Source organism: Lepisosteus platostomus, chromosome 5 (genome assembly GCF_059453375.1).
Source record: "Lepisosteus platostomus isolate fLepPlt1 chromosome 5, fLepPlt1.hap1, whole genome shotgun sequence".
NCBI classification, from domain to species: Eukaryota; Metazoa; Chordata; class Actinopteri; order Semionotiformes; family Lepisosteidae; genus Lepisosteus; species Lepisosteus platostomus.
The window spans coordinates 64,797,284-64,819,749 of NC_142615.1; the positions used below are offsets into that span (position 1 = coordinate 64,797,284).

Sequence of the window (22,466 nt, forward strand, 5' to 3'; positions counted from 1 at the left end):
TTCTGTGAGTTCAGGTTGATTCTGTTGGTTTTGCCACGAATCTCCCTCACGCAGGCAAGCGCTCCCGCATTCCCTCGAGATCTCCCCGTACCAAACGTGCACGTGTCAATCAGTCCTCTGCTTAAACCCTCATCTGCCCCCCGGTCATTGCTCATGATTGAGATTCTCTCCAGGAGCTTACCTACGAACTACGCCTTTGCCTTACTATGACTTCTCACCTGGACCTCGACCCCGCTTTTCCGACTACCGCTTTAGCCACTCGATTTTGTACCTTCGCCTGTTTTACGCTTTCTCGGATCCTGACCCCAGCCTGTCTCTTCGTTTACGCCTCTGCCTTCTGAATCCACACCGACGCAACTTCTACGCCTTCCTGGACTCCGACCCCTGCCAGTCCCTCGACTACACTTTCGCCTGTCGATTCTGTGCCTACGCCTGTGCTACGTGTGGAAGACCGAGTCAAAAGGTCAGGACAGTTGACTATGCGTGGGAAAGGTTTCTGTTCGCACCTAAGACCACTGTCTTAGGTGCAAACTAAAGCCTGTGATTCCTCACACCCATTCAACCAGAGAAAACTGAAACAGATTGTAGGATGCCAAATGGCAACCCCCTGTCCTGTTTGTTTGACTTCTGACACTGCCCCTTTCCCTGTATGTTCCTTTGATATGTTAAAGTATTGCCTACTTTTAATGTATAAAAAAGGAAAGTATAACTTCAGTCCAGTGAGCATGTCTTGAGTGCTAGGGGAAACCCTTTCTCTGTGATATGCTCCCCTTCAGCTGATTGTATTAAAGATCTCTGTTGACAATCTCCCAACCTGAGTGAAGACTGAGTTTTCTTCGACATACGCCTTCCCGGACTCGGACCCCTGCCTGTTTACTCCGAGTACGCCTGCGTCTCGCGCCAACCCTACCAAGGGCACCGCATTGGATCCCTATCCTCAGCAGTCAGCCCGTGCGTGACAGGTTCTGAGTGTCTTGGTTACATCCGTTTGTGTGTATAGATGAAAAAGCTATTGAAGAGCACCCCGACACCCCCCACCCATCTCGGTGGAAGTTGCCATGTTCAAAAAATCCTAAAAAGATAATTAAAGTTTCACACAACAAAGCATGACTGTGAAAGGTCAGGAGGCCTGCCTAATGGTGGTGCTGGCCCCACTAGGACCTCTTCCAGCAGCAACCTTAGTTTTTCCCAGGAGGTCTCCCATCCAGGTACTGACCAGGCTCACACCTGCTTCAGTACTGAAGGCTGCTGATTATGGCCAGCAGCCATATCACCCTGCAACTCACAACTGGCAACCCACTGAAGCTAAGCAGGTGTGAGCCTGGTCAGTACCTGGATGGTAGACCTCCTGGGAAAAACTAAGGTTCCTGTGGGAAGAGGTGCTAGTGGGGCCAGCAGGGGGCGCTCACCCTGCGGTCCATGTGGGCCCTAATGCCCCAGTATAGTGACGGGGACACTATACTGTAAACAGGCGCCTTCCTTCGAATGAGATGTAAAACTGAGGTCCTGACTCTCTGTGGTCATTACAAATCCCATGGCGTTTCTTGAAAAGAGTAGGGGTGTAACCCCGGCGTCCTGGCCAAATTTCCCCATTGGCCCTTACCAATCATGGCCTCCTGATAATCCCCCTCTTTGAATTGGCTACATTTCTCTTCCCTCCTCCTCACTGATAGTGGTGAGTGTTCTGGCGCACTATGGCTGCCGTCGCATCATCAAGGTGGATGCTGCACATTGGTGGTGGTGGAGGGGAGTCCCCATTACCTGTAAAGCGCTTTGAGTGGAGTGTCCAGAAAAGCGCTATATAAGTGTAAGCAATTACATAATTATTATTATTATTATTATTAATGAGCACAACACTTGATTACAGTAAAAAAAATCATTAAAAAATAAAGAAATGTTCCACAACTCAAAGCAAGGTTGTATAAGGTTAGGGGAGCTGTCTGATGTGCAAAACACCTGGTTGCAGCACTGTGGCTGTTGTGCTTGAAGAGCTATTGACTCGTGAATAGCACCCTCCTATCACCATGTACCGCCTGTCTAATGGTGCCATATTGAAAACATCATAAAAAAATAAAGAAAAGGGACACAGCCACAGCAAGATTGTATAAGGTTAGGGGGCCTGTCTGGTGTGTAAAACACCTGGTTGCAGCACTGTGGCTGTTGTGCTTGAAGAGCTATTGACTCGTGAATACCACCCCCCTATCCCCATGTACCGGCTGTCTAATGGTGTCATATTGAAAAAATCATTACAAAATAAATAAAGGGGCCGCAGCCACAGCAAGGTTGTATAAGGTTAGGGGGCCTGTCTGGTGTGTAAAACATATGGTTTCAGCAGTGTGGCTGTTGTATTTGAATTGCTATTGAGCCATGAAGAAGACCCACCTATCCCAATGTATTACCTGTAGTGTTACCTTCAGAAAATCATAAAAAAATAAAGAAAGGGGTCACAGCCACAGCAAGGTTGTATGAGGTTAGGGGGCCTGTCTGGTGTGTAAAACATATGGTTTCAGCAGCTGTTGTATTTGAATTGCTATTGTAGCGGCAATGCTTGTTAATAAGACAGAATTAAGCGTTGGTATGCTGTCCTAAAGGAGGCCCCATCTCACCCTCCATCTCTGTGGTGCAGCCACAGAGAAAGTATTTATGCAGGCTGATTTAAGATGTTTTCTTTTGATAAGGAACAAGCTCCCAGACGGGGATGCACTTAGCTAAGCCTGGCTATCATGATCAATGGTCATCCATTGGCGTCTATCAGTCTAGGGAGTGCCGAATGGACATCTGGACTGCATTCCTAAGTGTCAAGAGTAAGTGAATTATATCTCATCTTGACCAACCAATCAGGGACTGGCAGGGCGTGGTAATACCATGTGGGTCTCCAATGCCCGCCAAACTCTCAACCAATCAGCACACATCTGGGTCTTGGTCAAAAAGGGAGCGCAAGCTCAGATCGGGGCTCTCCTTGGCCATTTTCGCGCATCCTCAGAGACAATCACGTGACAACTGCTGTTGTCTGCAAAAGGACTTGGACTTTGTTCTAAGCGCGAGGCCGAGGATCCCGTACGTACTCAAAATTCTACCAACGTGAATGCTCCGCTTGATCAACGGCAGCCTACAGTTGGACCCTCGTCAACAACCTGAATAGCTTATTCAGAAGCAGCGCTGGACCGGGAACGAACCAGCTTCTTCCCGGGCAAAAGAGTGACTTGTGAGGACTCGCGGTCACACTCTGTGCATAGAGACTTTCTACTAGCCAGCCGGACTCCTGGTAGATCCCCTCTGACCAACGACTGCCCTGCGCGCCGCAGTCAGATTCCTCCGCCCGTCCTACTCCGAGCTGCACCTTGACTGGTTGGCCGGTAGCCAGAGGACGCCGACGCAACGCCCATTGGAAAACCGCTGCAACAGAGGCTGCAACAGAGCCTGTCAGCTGGTTTGGTGTTCGTGCCGGGAGATTCCAAATCCATACACAGTGGATAAGTAAACCCCATGTTCTACATTGTACGAGAATTCAATTGTACCTCAACACAAGTTGTTATCAATTTAATTCATGAGTAATGTATTTACTTCCGAGTTTAGAGTAACAGTGGGTAATAACACTGGTTAGCGATTTGGTAACCGAACGATATATATTGACATATATTCTCTGTTGTGTATCTCTTTGTGTTTGCATCTCTTCGAGATTATATACCTTGTATATTGGATAACCCTCACAGTAAGGTCTGCCGCTCGTATCCAGGCAGACTAGTATATCTTTGGTGCACAATTTATATTAATAAATGTATCTCGTGTATTGAACCCGTGTGTGTGCGTTTTAAGTTGTTCTGACGATTGATTTTCTAAAAGCTACAACGAACAACCTCGTGATTACTGTTACAATTAATAATTGTCTCAGTAAACCCATCAAACCACTACACTATTGAGCCATGAAGAAGACCCACCTGTCCCAGTGTATTACCTGTAGTGTTACCTGTAGTGTCTACATTGCGTCTCGAGAATTCAATTGTACCTCAACACAAGTTGTTATCAATTTAATTCATGAGTAATGTATTTACTTCCGAGTTTAGAGTAACAGTGGGTAATAACACTGGTTAGCGATTTGGTAACCGAACGATATATATTGACATATATTCTCTGTTGTGTATCTCTTTGTGTTTGCATCTCTTCGAGATTATATACCTTGTATATTGGATAACCCTCACAGTAAGGTCTGCCGCTCGTATCCAGGCAGACTAGTATATCTTTGGTGCACAATTTATATTAATAAATGTATCTCGTGTATTGAACCCGTGTGTGTGCGTTGTAAGTTGTTCTGACGATTGATTTTCTAAAAGCTACAACGAACAACCTCGTGATTACTGTTACAATTAATAATTGTCTCAGTAAACCCATCAAACCACTACACTATTGAGCCATGAAGAAGACCCACCTGTCCCAGTGTATTACCTGTAGTGTTACTTTCAGAAAATCATAAAAAATAAAGAAAGAGGCCACAGCCACAGCAAGGTTGTATGAGGTTAGGGGCCCTGTCTGGTGTGTAAAACATATGGTTTCAGCAGTGTGGCTGTTGTATTTGAATTACTATTGAGCCATGAAAAAGACCCACCTATCCCAGTGTATACCTGTAGTGTTATCTTCAGAAAATCATAAAAAATAAAGGTTCCACAACCCAAAACAAAGCTGGGAAAAGTCAGAAGACCTGCTTAGTGTGCAAAACACTTACTTGCAGCATTGTGGGTGCTGTGATTTAAATGCTATTGGTTTGTGAACAGAATACCCCTATCCCAGTGCATTGTGCCATATTAAATAAAAGCAAGAGAAAAAGAGATTCAGAACGCAAAGCTGTGTCAGTGTTCTGCGTAAAAAATCAGTTTGAACATCATGGGAGCTGTTTTTAATAAGCTGCTGAGTAAAGAATATTTTAATCTTCCTGCTGTCAGTAGTATTGTCAATATAGTTGACCCTTACCTGAATGAAAACAGGGCGTAAAGGAAGGGTTTCAGAAATCAAACAAAGCTTTATTTCTGTGCTTACAGTCTGGGTAATTGGAGACTGCGCTGTTCTGCTTCCTATGGTCATATACAGGTTATTCGCACGAAGCCATATTGAACAGTATTTCTCGCCTTGTGAACGTCTGTACACAGCGGTCCTCCGGGTTCCAGTAAGTGCGTAATTACGCATCGATGAAAAACCGGAGGTTTAAAAAAAGATAATTAGCTCACTGATAGTTTGATGTAGAGGCTGTGGAAATATCCACAAGTCTTGGTCTTTAAAATGCATTTGGTTTGACGGCGTTCTGTGCTTCCATTGGGAAGATATGGACAAAAGAATATTCGTGCTCGGTCAAAAAAAAGTCATAAAAACGAAAAAGTAAAGGCTGAGAAAGCATTCACAATGTATTTTATACACAAAGGAAGTATTCTCGCAACTCTAAGAGGTTTAGTGGTTTAATTTTTTTTAATTGTTGAATCATATTTAAATGTTAAACAACTGAAGAGCATCTCGCTGTAGACCAGGATGGCTGAGTGGTTAAGGCGTTGGACTTAAGATCCAATGGACAAATGTCCATGTGGGTTCAATCCCCACTCCTGGTAGTGTTGTAATAAGCTTTAAGTGACAGAACACTTTGATTTACACTCTATTTAAATATGAATTTACTAAATTTCATTTCAGTTCTCTTCACTCACACTCCCTGGCATAACTGAGCTCTCACTATCGCATACTGAAGGCTTTACATGCATTAGCTGTGATACAGCTCCCAATAAAGACAGAATCAAACAGTTTGTTCTATTTCTCATGGTGAGCCTCTTCTTGATCCAAATGAAATGGATCATTTAATATGATGCCTCGAGAAAAAAAAAGGAGTGAATTTCCGCCTATAATGATTGATGCCCCATCAAACATTTTGTAACATCCCCGGAAGATTATACAGTAGAATCCTGGTTTGTGGCTTAAATTCAAGGTAAACAAGACTAAGGAAACGAGTTGGAAACTTGATGTCGAACTGGAATTTAAGTACCCAGAATATTTCACTACATTGGGCAATATGTGCCAGAGAGGAGCACTTTAAATCGCTTCGATAGCTCAGTTGGTAGCGCTGTTTCGACTCCAGCTCGAAGGAAGGTGCTTTTGTGAACTTTAATCAAATAGTTAAAATAGCGAATCTTTTTCACTCAGACGTTGATCAAAAGCTCATTAAACGATGAAGCAGAGGCTCTTGTTCCGAATTCAGCTAACATCTGGTTGTCTTGTTTTGGCCAAGATCTGATCTTTGAATTAAGGGACTACGCTGTCTGATTTGTAATTCAAAAGTAGATACAAATGTCACTGTTTTCAAAGGATAGGTACTTAATTGGCTTTATGATTTGGTATTGATTTTGTATCATTATATTATTACGTTTGTGCTTTCTGTGTTTTTTATCGTATTGTGAACTAATTTTTTAAACAAATGCTAACAAAGGCAAACACAGCACAAATCTGTTTATACCAGCGGTGAATTGTACATTTTTATTAAGTACAATCTACTGTATTTTTTTAAAAAATGGCATACTGTGCACGATATGTTGCAGAAACACAACCTGATATTTTCATAATTATTATTTTAATCATTTGACAAGTATGAGGTCCGGGATCCAAATCTTCAGTTCTGATTTTTTTAAAGTGATATCTTCTCTTCCTCTCGTGAAAATCACAAGATGTGAGCAAATGTTTTTTGTTCTTTTTTTTTCACGTTGCGATCCAAAGAGCCTCAGACGCACAGTCTGACAGTAACCAAACCAGAATGGATTCTGCTGGGAGCCAGACTGAGCTCAATCTCACTCCCTGTGCTGAAAACAGAATTATCTCTTCCACGAACATCGTCTACAGCTGCTAGATATTGCTCTGCGTCCTACTGCTCCAGCAATTCCTTTGACCAAAGACAGATCACTTGTGCGCTTTTAAACTTCTTGCCACTACAGGCTCTTTGATGACTCATGCTGACTGTCCTGTGAATCCAAAAGAAAATGTTAAAGCTGATACATTTTCGATTGTAATTTGCAGTTCAGTTCAGTTCAGTTCAAGGTGCTTTATTAGCATGACCGATAGGTACAATCAGTGTTGCCAAAGCAAATAAAAATAATAAAATTAACATAGAACAAAACAAAAAATAGAAGTAAAATAAAATCTACAGACATGTTACAGACATTTACAACAAAGACATATTATATAATATTGACATATACTGTAGGCGGCTGGAGCATTATTGGGAGACGGACTCACTGTTCCTCAGGCTGTGACAGGAGATCACATACTGGGCTGCCAGATCAACTGAGTTCCCTCCTCCCTCTCCCAGTAGGATTGGGACCCATTGTGATTCTGGCAGGTGTGGGAACTCTGGGATTAGATTTCTGAATTTGGGGAAGAATGTTTCTCTAATCCCAGAGTATCTGTCACAGTGCAGTAGGAAGTGCACCTCTGTCTCTATTTCTCCCTGCTGGCAGTGGGAGCACAGCCTGTCCTCTCTGGGCAGCCAGGTCTGCCTGTGTCGCCCAGTTTCTATGGCCAGGTTGTGGTCACTGAGCCTGTATTTCGTCAGGGTCTGTTTCTGTTTGTTATTTTTTATTTTGGTCAAATATTCAGCTAGTGTGTATTGTCTGTTTAAGGTTCTGTAGCATTCCAGTTTATGTTGTGTTTGTGTGTGTGTGTCCCAGTGTGTGAGATATTGCTGTTTGATCTGTGCTGTGATGTGGTTGAGTCTGGGTTGTGGTGCTCTAGCAGTGCTGTCCTGAGGCTGGTTAGTGTTGGTGTGGCTCAGGTCGGTGAGCCTCAGGACCAGCTGGCTCAGGGGGCTCTGTTTTGGGCTCAGCTCTTGGCTCAGCAGGGCTTTGTGGTGGTAGGAATTTTGGTCACTGTTTTTTAGGTGTAGCCAATACTTTAATATTCTTTTCTGTATGTTTATCAATAGTGGGTACTGGCCTAATTCGGCCCTGCACCCGTTGTTAGGAGTTTTTCTCTGCACACGGAGGATGATTCTACAGATCTCCATGTGCAGAGTTTCTGTGGGGTGTTTGTCCCATTGGGTGTAATCCTGGTCTGTGTAATTTGCATCTAACTACAACGTCCCTGGAAAAGAGATTTTATTCGTTGCCTGCAATCGCTATCTTTTACTTTACGTATGGTAGTGGAAATAGTTTTAAAAATGTTTTCTAAAGAAGATTGTATTGCCAGGACCTGCCTTTAGCACTCAGTAGCGATTACGCTGTAGATATAGATGGAGAAGAAATGTAAGATGAATTGATGATCTAAGCTAAAATATCCCTAACACTCCTCCTGTAACAGTGTTTGTATTCATAGCAAGTAATATTTTTTTTCAAACCCGAACGTTGCTTTTGCATTAAGTGTTATGTAACCATTAGCGGTTTTGGTAGCTTCTGAAGAGCGCACTTTTCCAAACTGAAGCCTATAAGAACATTATTCAAGATGCACCATGGCCCAGAACGTGCATCGGGACAAGGATTAACATCAATTGAAAGTACTCCCAAATAAAAGACTTGACCGAAAAATTGAAAGAGTAGGCAAGTATTAAAAAAACACCATAACTTCTCGGCTTCCAATCTCTTTCCAGGTTCAGGCTTTGTAAAATGACGTGATTAGTGGAGTCATGCCGCGGTTGTGAGTTCAAGCCTCACCTGGAGCAGCCCGGTTTTCTGTCTTGACAGGTAAACAGTGTTTTCTGTTATTTGCTAAATGGAGAGAGGATTCTGTGTTAATTGTGCTCCTCCTGGGAGAGGTCAAGATGAGAAGTTCACGAGGCTGGTGGTAAATATCCTGTCCAGGAATATCGGGGGTCAGATCTATAGATGCAGTAAACACATCAGTGGAGACAGTGTGTTTGCTCTCTGTGAGAGAGCCGGGCGGAAAGAATAATCTGTGGTCGGGGAAGAAGAGACCCTCGTTGGAAGAGCGGCGCTCCACACAGGAGAGAATGAAAAAAAATATTTTTCAGGGACGCTGATTGTTCTCTTTGGGGGAATTAAAAGCACATGTGGCGAGCGACCTCGTGGCGCAACGGTAGTGCGTCTGACTATAGATCAGAAGGTTGCATGTTCAAATCATGTCAAGGTCAGCTGATGAGTTTGCAGGTGCTGCTGGTGCTGAACCCGGAAATTACACCACGCATTCTGGTTTGATCTGTACACCACATAGGTAATCGAACGAAGTAACAGTGCAGTACAGAACACTCAGTCAGGAGCTTATTCAGCGAATCATCATGAACATGACAAGAGAAAAGGCACACTGCACATCTGTGAAACATCACGTCTGGCTTTAGAGACAGTGACATCAAAGAATGGAAGTTTCAGACTGCTTTCTTTGTTACAGGTTCAAGCAAACCTGAAAGTTAGGGAGTGTTTGATCACTTTTGTATGAAAAAGTGTCTGAAGCCTGTAATTATAATTTGTCCTTTTTTAATTGTGGTTGAAATCCACTCCCATGTACCAAGACCTACAGTATATTCATGTTTGCTTAAATGACTAACGCTATTGGACATTAGCTGGTGTTTTTTGTAACGATTTGCTATTTCATGCAGGAAAGAAAGGAAACCAGACCCAACGTTTGCTTTCAGGTGCGGTCTATTTACATAACGGACATCTATTTCTGAGGAGCCTGATTTAAATCACACAACCCCGGTAGAAGTCGAATCGACAATCTAATATACCGAAATCAGACGCGTTATCCATTAAACCACTAGCCCGTCACGTAAATGAATTGCACCATGGTGAGTTCAGCGCCACTACTAGTAATACCCCACCCCCATCTTAAATTTCTACGTGAGAAACGTGTTTTCCAAATTTTTATCAGTTTTTAAAAATCATCACTTTTATGCAGACAAAGCCTTTATGTGTCGCTCTGAATTTCTAATTGATTTATAATTAAAAGAAAATAGCGTTTTGTTCCACAACGGCGTGAAATTATCACGTCTTTCACTCTACGTCTCTCTAGTAGTAAAGCAGACCTTGCTAGGTGAGCATTTGCTCCGGTAAATTAGGTCACTTTTCATGTTAACTCACTTCTTCTAAACACAACATTTCCTAGTGCACGTTTTCTCCATGAAAAAAGACATTTTCCCTTACATGATTACTCTTTTTTTTTTTCATCAAAGAGTACAGAAAGAAGAAAGAAAGAAAGGAAAAGTGTCGTAAATGAACTCTGTCGCCCGTGGGAGATGTCAAGCGCATTGGACATGAAAAGTGCCCGATAAAAGCCATTTCTGTACGTTTCTCTTAGTGTCGGGGCCCGAATGTAAAGGAGGCAACATGCTCAGCCAGCCGACTCAGCTTACTGAACGCAGGTGTCTCCGAGCGGTGTGTCCAAGGGGCAGTAAAAGAGGAGAATTCTGCCGGCGCCGTGGCTTAGTTGGTTAAAGCACCTGTCTAGTTAACGGGAAATCCTGGCTCCAAATCCCAGCAGTCCATCGCCTGTGTTGCACTAGACACCCTGTAGATAATCAAAAGCATATTGAGCAACTTGGTAATGAAATTGGCGGATAAAAGCCATTTCACATCCTTTCTCAACTTGCTCAGTGAGCAGGCTCACCGCACACCGAAAGAAGATATAACAGAGCAGTGTGTCCAACTGGCTGAAAAAGGGCAGTGCTTTGCCGGCGCTGTGGCTTAGTTGGTTAAAACGCCTGTCTAGTAAACAGGAGATCCTGGGTTCAAATCCCAGCAGTGCCTTACTTCCTGTCTTCGCCCACTGTTTATTGTTACAGACAATATGTTTCTGCATTATGTTTAAATGAAGTTTTCATTTCGCTTTTGGCACAACTTGTTTTTCAAGAAATCCAGACATTGCGAAAGATAAAATGCTCATCTTTCTTATCAGTGCAAAAGAATTACTGCCAGCTGGCAAGAAAATGACAACGATTTTTTTTTTACTTTAGCCAAAAATCTGTGAATGTAGAAAAAATACAAAAAATGTCAGTTTCTATGGCACACTCAGTCAGGGTGTCCTTCAGTTAAACACAACGTTGGTAGATCAAACGCACCCAGAGACACACTTCGAATTAATCCGATCTAAAGATTACCTTCTCTAAATGTGATTGAGTTTCTTTCCACGTCCTTAGCCATCTTGATGTTTGCAGAGATTTTCAACTTTTGACACCAGTCAAACTGCAAGTAAATAGTGGAGTACCTAAGTCAATATCACCGGGAATGTGAATATAAATGTAAACATCAATATTTCTGCTGTCTCCTGAGAAACACAAGTATAGAGTCAAAACACAATAAATAATGCTAAAAAGTTATTCAGTTAACACCCAGATGTGACAAAACACATTTAATACTTACATCCCCTTTAAATATGTATTTCCTTAATATCAGTTCTCTTCCCTCCCCAGGACACCTGCAAATTCACTACAGCATATTAAAAGCTGTGTGTAAGTCTTACATGTGTTCTGAGTAGTATAAAGCGACACCTTTCGTCAAACTTTTGACAGGTACCATGCCCCCTTTTCCAGCCAATGGGAGTCAGCGGTGGTTGGCTGTCCCGCCCCCTTGCCAGCCAATGGCGTGTTGTTATTTGTGCATGTCCCGCCCCCTCAGGAGCCAATGGTGTGTTGTTAAGGGTCGGAACTCCCGCCTTCCCCCCTGGCCAGTCGGTCCGGAGCCTCAGGGTCCAAAAGCCCAAAGGCGGCGCATCCCTCACTTTAGGTGTGTGAAAGTGTGTATTGGTTTGGAAGGGGACCATGTCTGCAGCGGGGTTGAGTGCGCTCTATTATAAACCTAGGGAATCGGGTAGTTACAGCGGCACGGAGAGTCTGGTGTGAGCCGCGAGATCCCGGGGTGTGAGCGGTGCCAGCCGCAGCCGGGTGGCCGAGTGGTTGTCCGGCCAGGCTGCTTATATGCTGCACAAGCCGTGTCTCAAAAGCAGCAGGGTTGTAAGCACACACACTGACTGCGTAAAGTCTCACGGAAAGAACTCGCAGGACAAACACCATGTGAAATGTGAACCGCTTTATTTCAACAGTAGGTGTTTCAAACACTGAAACAACGTAGCACACACGCGTTACCGGCTCCTGTTTGCATTCAACAATTAAATGTTGGTGTGGAAAATTAGTTCGGTCACGTAACCACCACCCCAACATTGCTGAGAAACTTTGAGGCATCTGAAAAAGCATTCATAACCCCCTTTCCGCTCCCCATGTCTAAAGCCATGCGAACCACACTGGGCGATCCGATCTAGCAGGGCAAAAACATTTGCCTGCGTAATCAGCGGGATTGTGTTACCACAGGTTCTGTGCAAAACACACTGTATTTTTGAATACACACTGTAGGCTTCCCCTACACCCCAGGCTTCCATTTCTGATCTGAAAACATCAGATCTGCAATAATTTCACTCAAGTTCTTGACATACACATCTATCTCTTTAACAAATTTAAGGATATTAGCATTCGACTCTTTGTTTTGCATATCAAGCTTTGTAGAGAGAAGTGTGTAAAGCACTCTTAGTAAGAATTCAGACGTATACATTGGAAATTCTTCATTCTTCGGACGATGGCACATACGGGTCTGTAAAACAGAGTGAAATCTGTATTCACATTTTACATAGATCTTTTTTTTTGCGTATGTAAAAATAAGAATAGTGTTTCTTTTGCAACGCATCAAAAGTCACATCTACTAATTTTTCATCCAGCTGTTCAAGTATGGTGTGTACATGCTCGTATGGGGAGCGGTCCTCAATTATATTTTTCTGCAACTGTTTTATGCACCGCTCAGTGTCATTTCTCATGGTGTACGAACCCAGACACCTGGCGGTGTACAGAACAGTCGATAAAATTCAGGCTAAACTGAGAGACTTATAAATTTCTAAAGCGGCAAACGTCACATCTTCAAACCCATCTGTGTAGCCGACAGACAGGCATGTGTGACCCCGCTGACCGGGATGGTCAATCAAACAGGCCGGGCAGTCATCAACCAGGACCCCCTTTAAACAGTGTTTGAAGATGCAATAAACTACTGCTTTCACAATCTGGGGCATAACATCGGGCTCATTAGGGACATCGTTAGCTAAACCTGGTTGGGCATCAGCTTTATTAACATTTGGCCGAACACACAAGCATAGACACGAAACATTCAGTTGTGCCGATAGGCTGAAGATTGACCCGTCCACATCCTCTTTATTCTATTAAAGGAAAAAGAAAAGAAAGGCTTAAAAAACTTTTGAGCTAAGGTTTTTCGTTATATGTACCATTTGTAGCGTGGTATCATCGCTAGCACCCGGCAGTTCTTCAACATCTGGTACCCCAGCTGAACTCACACCCCCGCCGCTGTCACAGGGTGCAGAGGGTGGGGTCGGGTTTTGCTAAAAAGAAGACCAAGTATTAAAATGACATACGCTAAGCGCCAATACAACAATTCCACAATCAGAACAAATATTTTAGCAGCCTACCTCTTCACTTTGTAGAGTAGCGGACCCCGATGTTTCTCCACACAAAGAAGCCATCTTCACAGCTCCCAACAACGGGCGGTGTCTGACAGCTCCAGGGACGCGCTGCGACCCTGTCAAGCCAGTGCGTTTAAGAATATGTGCCGATGGTGTAACCATGCCTACATAACACAAGACATTTTTCAATTGGTTGTGTTGTTTTAGAACAACCCCCCCCCCCCCCCAAAGCCCCTTGTGTTTTATCGAGAGCGAAAAGTATTCACTTATCAGCTTATAAGTTTTAAACTTTAAAAGTATTAACACACAACACAAACACAAATGATGTGTTTCCCCAGAAAAGAAATTTTTAAACATGCGGGGTTGGTCTTAAAGTTTAAAAAATACTGTAATTAGACACAGCTTATTTTTAATAAGACATTCGCGACAGCTTTTCAAAAGTTTGTAATGAATTTCCACGCACCGCACGCGTAAAAGTCTTTAAAGTATTAACAGGCAACAAATGATGGGGTGTTGTTCTTTATATTTGAACAGACTGGTCTAAAAGTTTTAAAATAATGTATTAGAGATCTTTGGGAGTCATGAGGGTGGTCGGCGTCACGGTAGTTAAAGGCTCTGGAATGCAGAGACAATGGTTTCATCGAGCAAACACGTGTGCACGCCTGTGGGGGGTGTGCTAAAATTGACCACATAGCGGGGGTGGGGATGTTAAAATTGACCACATAGTGAGGTGGGTGCTAAAATTAACCTCAGAGCGAAAATTCATACAATTTTTAAATTTTAAGCGGGTACAATTAACAGTGACAATAAACGGACGGATATAGGAGTTATAGTTTTTCATTTGTTTTAAATCCTGTTTTGTATATACATTTTATATTAATGTAAAATTTTCTAATTTATAACCACCACATGTATTTCACGCAAAAATGTTCTTAACATCGCACTGCGAAAAAATAAAACCTCAGGGTTGTTTGTGAACACGTTGCTATAAAGAATAGATACATTTTCTTAAAGCGATACCGTTAATAAAAAACATTTTTCTTAATAATATTCTTAGTGGTCTGTTGGTGAATCAAACACAGACACCGTGGCACATTTTCACCACGTTTTAACAGCTATGAAATTTAGACACCGTTGTATGCCTTAAAAAATATAGATTTTAACATTATAACGGTCTAAAACATTTTCTAAAATGTTTCTTAAAATAATTTCTACAGACCAGTAGGTGCACCCCCAACGATACCCAAGATTAATGGTTTTATGGGGGGGCCATGTGTGTTTCTTAGAAGAGAATGTTTATCGGTTTGGGTATAAGTCCCAGCGGTGTAACAGGCGAAGTTTTGGCTGGATTCCAATTCTTACAGTCTCACGTTATCGCCTAACTCGTCAGAATGGATCACGCCGATCAATTACAACAGTCTGAAGATAGTCTATTTACAGACTTAACACTGTTCGACTTGATAGACGAAGACGAGGACTCCACGAATTTCAGTGGTATGTATATCTGGCTTATTGTGAGACAATTACAACATCACGGTGCATGTCTCATGTTAGCTATAGTTACAAAATGTTGTATAATATTTGTATACTAGGCAATATTGAATTATTATAATGGAATTACCAGGCAGTTGTTCCGTAATGTGGTCGTGACTGTGTGTATCCATTCATTTCCATTAGCCCCAAAAACCACAGCTGTAAAAAGACCAGTTACGGCGCAACCCAACACTGGTGAGTAATTACGACAGTGTTTTGAATAACGCTTTACGACCATGTGAGTCTTAAAGACACAGGGGTAAATTCTCCACACCAATACTCGTATGTGTCTATTCCACAGACGCGGGCGAAGGGACAAATCGCTACACATTTAAAAAACCTTGTTTGGGGTTTACAATACCACCGCAAAACCTTGTGGAGAGGCATGCAGATGTTCACGTCATATCAGAGGGTGTGGAGCATATTATCAGATCGCCTGGGAGAAGAGGTCGGTATTATATAAAACATTCTTTTAGCATGGCCATTTAAACGTGTCTATAATAAAAATCCCCACCGTTTTTCTATTTTTTGGTAATTTGCGGTGTTGAGTTCTTTCACTAATGGTATTTTCCCTCTCCGTGCAGACCCCGGACCTTCAAAAAATAAATTGCGATGAGCCAACACGTTAACTGGGTCAACTAGCTCAAAACGTCCGAAATCAACAATCAAAGGTTAATATAATTTAAGCGTGGTCAAGATGTGTTATGATCCACTTACGGCAAATGTTACTTCTTTTGTTAGGATGTTAATTCGCTGAAAGATCCTACTTCGCGTAGTTTTCTGTTTGGGAGTGTTAAAAAGCCTTATTTTAAAACTGCTTAGCTTTTAAAGTTAAAAGCGACTGGTCTGTGCGAGGGGTCTATAGGCCGTTAACCATGCCGCTTGACCCAGTAGCGCCACCACAGCTGTAAAGGAAACAGGTGTAACAACATGTCCGGGTAACTTGTTCCATTCACCCGCAGCCCTTTGTGTAAGGATGCGCCACATGTGTGGCGTTTTTATCATAGTTATTGTAGTTTTCTGATTTTGACATTTTAGATTTCATTGATTGTTGTGTTGAAAAGTCTTTTATTTTTATCACAGTGTAGTTTTCTGATTTTGAGATATGGAGCATCGGCGTGGTATTATTTATTCACACAGCAGCTGTATCGACGAGCGGCGAAACAAATGTGGCGGAAACGTCGGACCCTAAGGTGGTAACTGCATCGGAGACGGCTGTTAAGACGCTGACCAAAGCCAAACGTGTCAAGCCATTGGAGCGAAATAATAACGCGCCTAAAGACTTGGTGCTTGGTGATGTGGGATACTCAGTGCGGTACATTGCAGACTTAGTATCAAAGGTGGGCACTAATGAGGTGGATAAAAAGCGGTATTTAGAGAATCTAAGAGCCACTTTAGCAAGTGTACATTCAGTGTTTCCAAAAACGATCCAGGTTTACGCCGCTAGCCTCTTAGACGTTTTTTCTAAAGAGGATGTCGATCTAACCTCTGGATTTCATTACCTCATAATGCTATTTCAGGGAGCATTGGTGAAGACCCACCGGGATAAATGACTAAACATGCAGTCTAAAAAGTGTTTAAAAGACCGACCGCTTGCCAACATCAAGCGTTTGTACATAAATTAAAGAATTAAACTGGCAAAACCATGTTTGTTGCGTCGTGAAAGATTCAGAGAGAGGCATCAGATTTCCCAAGGGCCGCCCGAACCACGCAATGAAAATGCAGTGGTAGAAAATAACTTAATGCCCGAGGGTGCTGTAGCAGAACAGGATGGCGGTAACTTTGAAAACAGAGAACCGGTTGTACTGAACAATCTGAATCAGGTTGGTGGCGGTGCAGGGGCAAATAGAGGCCCCTTAGTTTTCCTGGACCATATATGTAGTTATAACAGGTCTTATAATAATTTTAGAGCAACAGAGCACCATGAAGAATTTTGTTTTGTTAATCTCGACAGAATAGCCTCGTATGTACAGGCTATGGACGTTGTGCATGGTGCAGTCCAGAGAATATTGGATGAACTTTCTCCAAACATCGGGGCAGATGATTTTGTACAGTTGCGTTTGACTGCGGGTGGTTTTAACAAACCCTTGTTCTCATACAGGAGACAACCCGGAGAATTAAATGCTGCCGATTTTTTAAGCCACATCTCAGACCTCTTACAGAGCCACACAGAAGTTCTCACCGATGACAGCCTCCGATTAGTGGTGACGATAGTTAGGAATATGCAGGGGGGTGCCCGCCGAAGATTTAAATCCGTTCTGTAAAGCCGGGTAATTGCTCAGAAAAAAGCGCACCTTATCGACTTACATTACATGGGCAGTATTCTGTGTTTCACCGGGAGTGTGTACGGTTTGTTGAATGAAGGCTGTACCAATGGGGAAATGTTACAGGGCGCTAAACGAATGCACAAAGAGTTGGGTTTTCCAGAGAATCGGAAAATTAGTTTGTCAGACATTACCGCTTTTGAAAAACATTTAAAGGTGGTCATTAGAATTTTGTACCACAACCAGGGTGATTGGAAATATTTTACAACGGGGCCCACACCACCAAATTCTAAAATACTTTTTGCTCTACTGCATGAACAGCATTTTTATGGGGTTTTAAATATTAAAGCTTTTGTGGGGGCGGCGTATTTTTGCACTAACTGCCATGTGGCGTATGACGTATGACGTTGACTGTAAAAGCTCTGAACATCAGATTTATCGATTCTTTAAACGTTCTACCTATGAAATTAATGGGGTTCCCTGGGGCTAAGGGTCATTTTCCACACTTGATGAACACTTCAGAAAACCAAAATTATGACGGCTCGCTGCCGCTGCCAGAACTTTACGGCGTTAACTACATGCTGCCGAGCGAGAAAGCCGGGTTTTTGGTTTGGTATGAAGAATGCCGGGGAAGTGTGTTTAACTTACAGAGAGAGTTGAAACGTTACTGCCAGTTGGATGTGACAATTCTAAGAGAAGGCTGTATCAGGTTTCGGGACAAGGTCATGAATATGACCAGACATACACGCATGACTGAGTCAGGGGCCGCCTGTGTTGTCTGCATCGACCCCTTTCAGTTTGTGACCATCGCTAGTGTCTGCATGGCCATGTTCAGACTTATGTTTTTACAGGAAGAGACGATTGCGTTGCTACCCCATGAAAATTACCACCGCCAGCAAAAACGATTTTCTACACCCAGCATTCAATGGCTTATGTACATCGAACACACAGAGCCCGTTAAAATCCAACACGCGTTAACCACAGCCGGTGAGTTCAAGGTTGGCCCATATTTTCTGGATGGTTATGCTGTAATTGACGGAGTGCCGACAGCCTTTGAGTTCAACGGTTGCTTTTTTCACGGTTGTAGCGTTTGTTATTGTAAAAACGATTTTAATCCGCTGACAAACACTACTTTTGGTTGGTTGTACAGAAAGACGATGGTGAAAATTAATTTTCTCAAAATGAGAAGTTTTAACGTGCGTGTTTTGTGGGAGCACGAGTTCAGAGACATGCTTGTTGAAAATGGAGACTTGGGTAAATTTCTAACAGCTGCGCAGTTACCAGAGCCTCTGCAACCGCGTGAGTCGCTTTTTGGGGGGAGAACAAATGAGATTTGTTTGCATTACACAGCGCAGCCCGGTGAAAAAATCCATTACTATGATTTCACCAGTCTGTATCCATTTGTGAACAAAACTAAAAAATACCCACTGGGGCACCCCCGAATAATTTATAAAAACTTTCGAGATTTAAAACAATATTTCGGTTTAGCAAAGGTGAAAGTTTACACACCCAGATGTTTGTACTTTCCAGTTCTTCCAACCAAAATTGACAAAAAAAACTGTCAACACTCTTGTACATGTGGTGAAACAAAACAGACCACCCCCTGTGAGCACAGTGATGAAGATCGCGCCTTGACTGGTGTCTGGTGCGCCCCTGAATTATGGCCTTAGATCTGGGGTATAGAGTGGGTAAAATTTATGAAATTTGACATTTCGAAAAGTCCTCGCACAATCTTTACCGACTACATCAAACTGCATCTGAAAGGGAAACAGGAAGCTTTGGGGTTTCCAGAGGGGTGTACAGATGTCGCGAAACAACAAAAATATATCAGCGAATATTATGAAAAAGAGGGTGTCCGGCTGGAACCCAGCAACATTAAAAAGAATCCGGCCAAAAGACAGCTTTCAAAAATTGCCTTGAACAGTTTGTGGGGGAAGTATGGACAAAGAGACAATTTACCACAGACCACCATTGTGAGAAACCCCGATGAATTGTTCAGGTACTTATTTACGCCATATCATGAGGTGTCAGCCTGCAAGTTTATCAATGAAAACACAGCCTGTGTTATGTGGAAACAACACTAAACACTAAACACCACTATACAGGCCATTCAAACACTAATATTTTCATCGCTAGCTTTACAACCGCCTATGCCCGCTGGGAGTTATACAATCTGCTAAACGCTTTGCAAGGCCACTGTCTGTACCACAACACAGATTCCGTTATCTTTGTGAGCCGGGAGGGTGAGTGGAATCCGGGGCTGGGTGACTATTTGGGTGAGCTGACCAGCGAAATCGCTGCTGGACAACACATCACTGAGTTTGTATCAACAGGACCCAAGTCGTACGGGTACAAGCTGTCTGGTGGGAAAGCCTGTTTAAAGGTGAAAGGCATTACGCTCAATGTGAACAATTGTGAAAAAGTTAACTTTGAGAGTCTGCGGGACTTGGTTTTTGACTATGGCATTAATCCTTATGCAGAGTGCCGGGAATTTAAACACATTTCTATTCAATAGCCGATGATCGTGCGTGTTAAAAAGGATTGGCGCAGTGAGACCCGGACCTTAAAGAAAACCCAGAAGGTGGTGTACGACAAGCGGGTGCTGCAAGAAAATTTGACATCGTTGCCCTACGGATATTAACACGATGGATGTCAGGTTAAAACACCCTTTTTCATGCATTTTGTCCTGACCCTCGAATTGCGGTAAAAGTTATTTTATAAAACAGCTCTTGGAGAACAGTGATACCGTTATGACTCGTAAACCCGAAAACATAGTCTGGTGTTACAGCTGCTGGCAACCTCTATACGCTGAGTTGCTTGTGAAATTTCCATACATTCAGTTTATAGAAGGGCTACCGACGTCGTTTTCCGCCGACCAGCTACTGCCACCGGATAGAGTAAATTTGATTATAGTTGATGATTTGATGGAGTCTGCGTGTGAAAATAGTGAGATAGAAAAAGCTTTTACAAAATACGTACACCACCGAAACCTCAGCATCATGTATATCGTCCAAAATGTGTTTTGTCAAGGCCGGAAAAGTAGAACCATAGCATTAAATACAAAGTACATGGTGCTGTTTAAAAACCCTAGAGATAAACTACAGATTACAACCCTGTCACGGCATATGTATCCTGGTAAAGCCAGATTTTTTTGGAAGCGTTTGATGATGCTACTAAAAAACCTTTCGGTTACTTGTTGGTGGATTTAAATGCCGACACCCCAGATGACTATCGCTTGTGAACAGGTCTTTTCCCCCCAGATGTACCCGTGGCTTATGCATTTAAAGAATCTAAAAGTCGGTGATCTCGCAACCACAGACTCAGTCAAAAAAACACGTTCGGGCCGTCGTCATGTCTTCACGCATTCGGAGAAACCTGACACTTACATTTTCTGGTAAAAGCCAGCCCCAGTCACCGGAAAGCTATTCTCTGTGGGGCTTCAGATGATCTTGTTCAGGCAATAGCTAAGCCTGCTAAGCAGTTTGGGACCCTGAAGAGAAAGCATAAGCTTTTAAAGACTTTGAGTCAAAGGGGTCTTTCTCTTAAAAGAAAGAGACTCTTGGTGAACCAGTCCGGCAGTTTTAATCGGGACACTGTTGAGTATTGTAGTACCATTGATTACGGAGCTTCTACAACACCGATAATGGACCACACTGAAAAAAAATGTACCTTGTACCTCAAAAACAGCTCGATCGACTCCTAGACTGGTCCGGCAAAGAAACCGATGTGAGAAAAATAACAACCCGCAGGTTGGATGACGAAATGAGAGACATTTTTCAGAACTCGCATCTGCCTGAATATGAAAACGTGAAATTATATAATCAGCTGTTACAACGGTATTTGACATTAGTATGCCAGTAGGTTTCTGAAGAGGGGACTTTAACTGTTGTACGATCCGAAAATGCACCCGCCGATCAATCACACGCATTGCCACAACAGCCGTCATCGACCGACGCTGACTTTGGGTATATTTTAGACAGTGCGTCTCAGTGGTTCCAGAGAAATGCCGAGATATTGTTAAAGACTATGGCACACAATAAACCGTTAATAGCCGGGAATTAAAGAAAATTTGTGTACAAGGGGGCACCCGTTGAGGGCTCTCACATGATTGATCTTGTCAGGGCTCTCACACAACAGCAATCAGTTGAGGCCGGTAAGAAGCTAAAAGATTGGGATGTGTTCACAGGGGCAATGGCCGAAATCAACATACCGGGCACCTTGCTAGCCAATGCTGGAAACTGAGAGCTACTAAAACTCAAGTCTGCCCCACTGTGGTGTGCAGCGTCTATCAAAACTTTAAAACCCCATGTCCCGCCCCCTTTTCAACCAATGGTGTTGTCCCTCCTTCCCCCACAGAGCAGTAGTGTGATAGAGAGGTTTAACCAAACTATTAAAACAAAAATGTGGAGGTACCTGACACACAAAAACACCTTTCGATATATCGATCTGTCTGATCTTATTTACTTTTATAATCATAGTTACCACATGACTATTAAACGACCCACGGCTTCTGTTACGACTGATAACTCCCTTGAGATGCGGAGAACCGTCTATGGCGAACACTTTAAGCGAAAACTGTCAAAGTTTTCATTTAATGTAGGTGATCATGTGCGGGTGTCCAAAATAAAAGGGAATGTTTGAGAAGGGGTATGAACAGACCTTCACAGATGAAATTTTCATTGTCAAAGAGCGGACCACGGCTCTGAGACTCTATTACAAACTGCAGGACTACGCAGGCGATGTGATTAAGGGCTCTTTCTACGCAGAACAGCTACAGAAGATAAACCCCAATTCTGAGAGCGTCTATCGCATCCAAAAGATTAAAGCAGCCAGGGGGCGTGAAAAAAACAAACAGATTTTGGTAAAGTGGCGCAGATAGAGCAATAAATTCAATAGTTGGGTAAAGGCTTCCGAGGTCAAAGAAATATAGAGGTGCTGAAAAATGAACCACAATGTCTTCTAGGTTACGCTGGCCAGTAATTCATCCTCAAAGATGTTTCCAAAGAACACCAGCGCGTGCTTCACAGAGCATCTGGCAAAGGCGATTGACCTGGACAGGAGCTGGGAAGTGGGTCTGGTCGAGCTGCACTATCCGCATACGCTAAACATCAAGATGAAGATTTTCTGTCCATATAGTCTAATCGCTGATGAACATGTACCTTACCTAGAGGGTACTACTGCAACATCGATCAGCTCATACATGAAATGAAACGTGCTGTGGAAAAAGTTCTGTTAAACCTCTCTATTACA

At 42.9% G+C, this 22,466-nt stretch overlaps 2 long non-coding RNA genes and 3 other non-coding genes across 5 annotated transcripts in view; 3 read left to right on the plus strand and 2 right to left on the minus strand.

Moving 5' to 3' along the window:
- LOC148671272 (uncharacterized) overlaps nucleotides 1–15,249 on the minus strand; it is a 170,859-nt gene extending 155,610 nt beyond the window's left edge. Inside the window, exon 1 of the long non-coding RNA XR_015936663.1 lies at nucleotides 15,041–15,249. This is a non-coding gene — a long non-coding RNA (uncharacterized LOC148671272). The remainder of the gene's footprint in view (nucleotides 1–15,040) is intronic.
- trnal-uaa (transfer RNA leucine (anticodon UAA)) lies at nucleotides 5,509–5,591 on the plus strand. Its single transcript has one exon. It is a non-coding gene; the product is annotated as a tRNA-Leu (tRNA).
- On the plus strand, nucleotides 9,032–9,103 carry trnay-aua (transfer RNA tyrosine (anticodon AUA)). The gene has a single exon. It is a non-coding gene; the product is annotated as a tRNA-Tyr (tRNA).
- On the plus strand, nucleotides 10,639–10,712 carry trnat-agu (transfer RNA threonine (anticodon AGU)). Its single transcript has one exon. It is a non-coding gene; the product is annotated as a tRNA-Thr (tRNA).
- On the minus strand, nucleotides 12,823–13,539 carry LOC148671291 (uncharacterized). The gene is made up of 3 exons (XR_015936661.1): nucleotides 13,426–13,539; nucleotides 13,225–13,338; nucleotides 12,823–13,158 (listed from the first exon to the last, which is right to left on the minus strand). It is a non-coding gene; the product is annotated as an uncharacterized LOC148671291 (long non-coding RNA).
- Nucleotides 15,250–22,466: the final 7,217 nt, after the last annotated feature.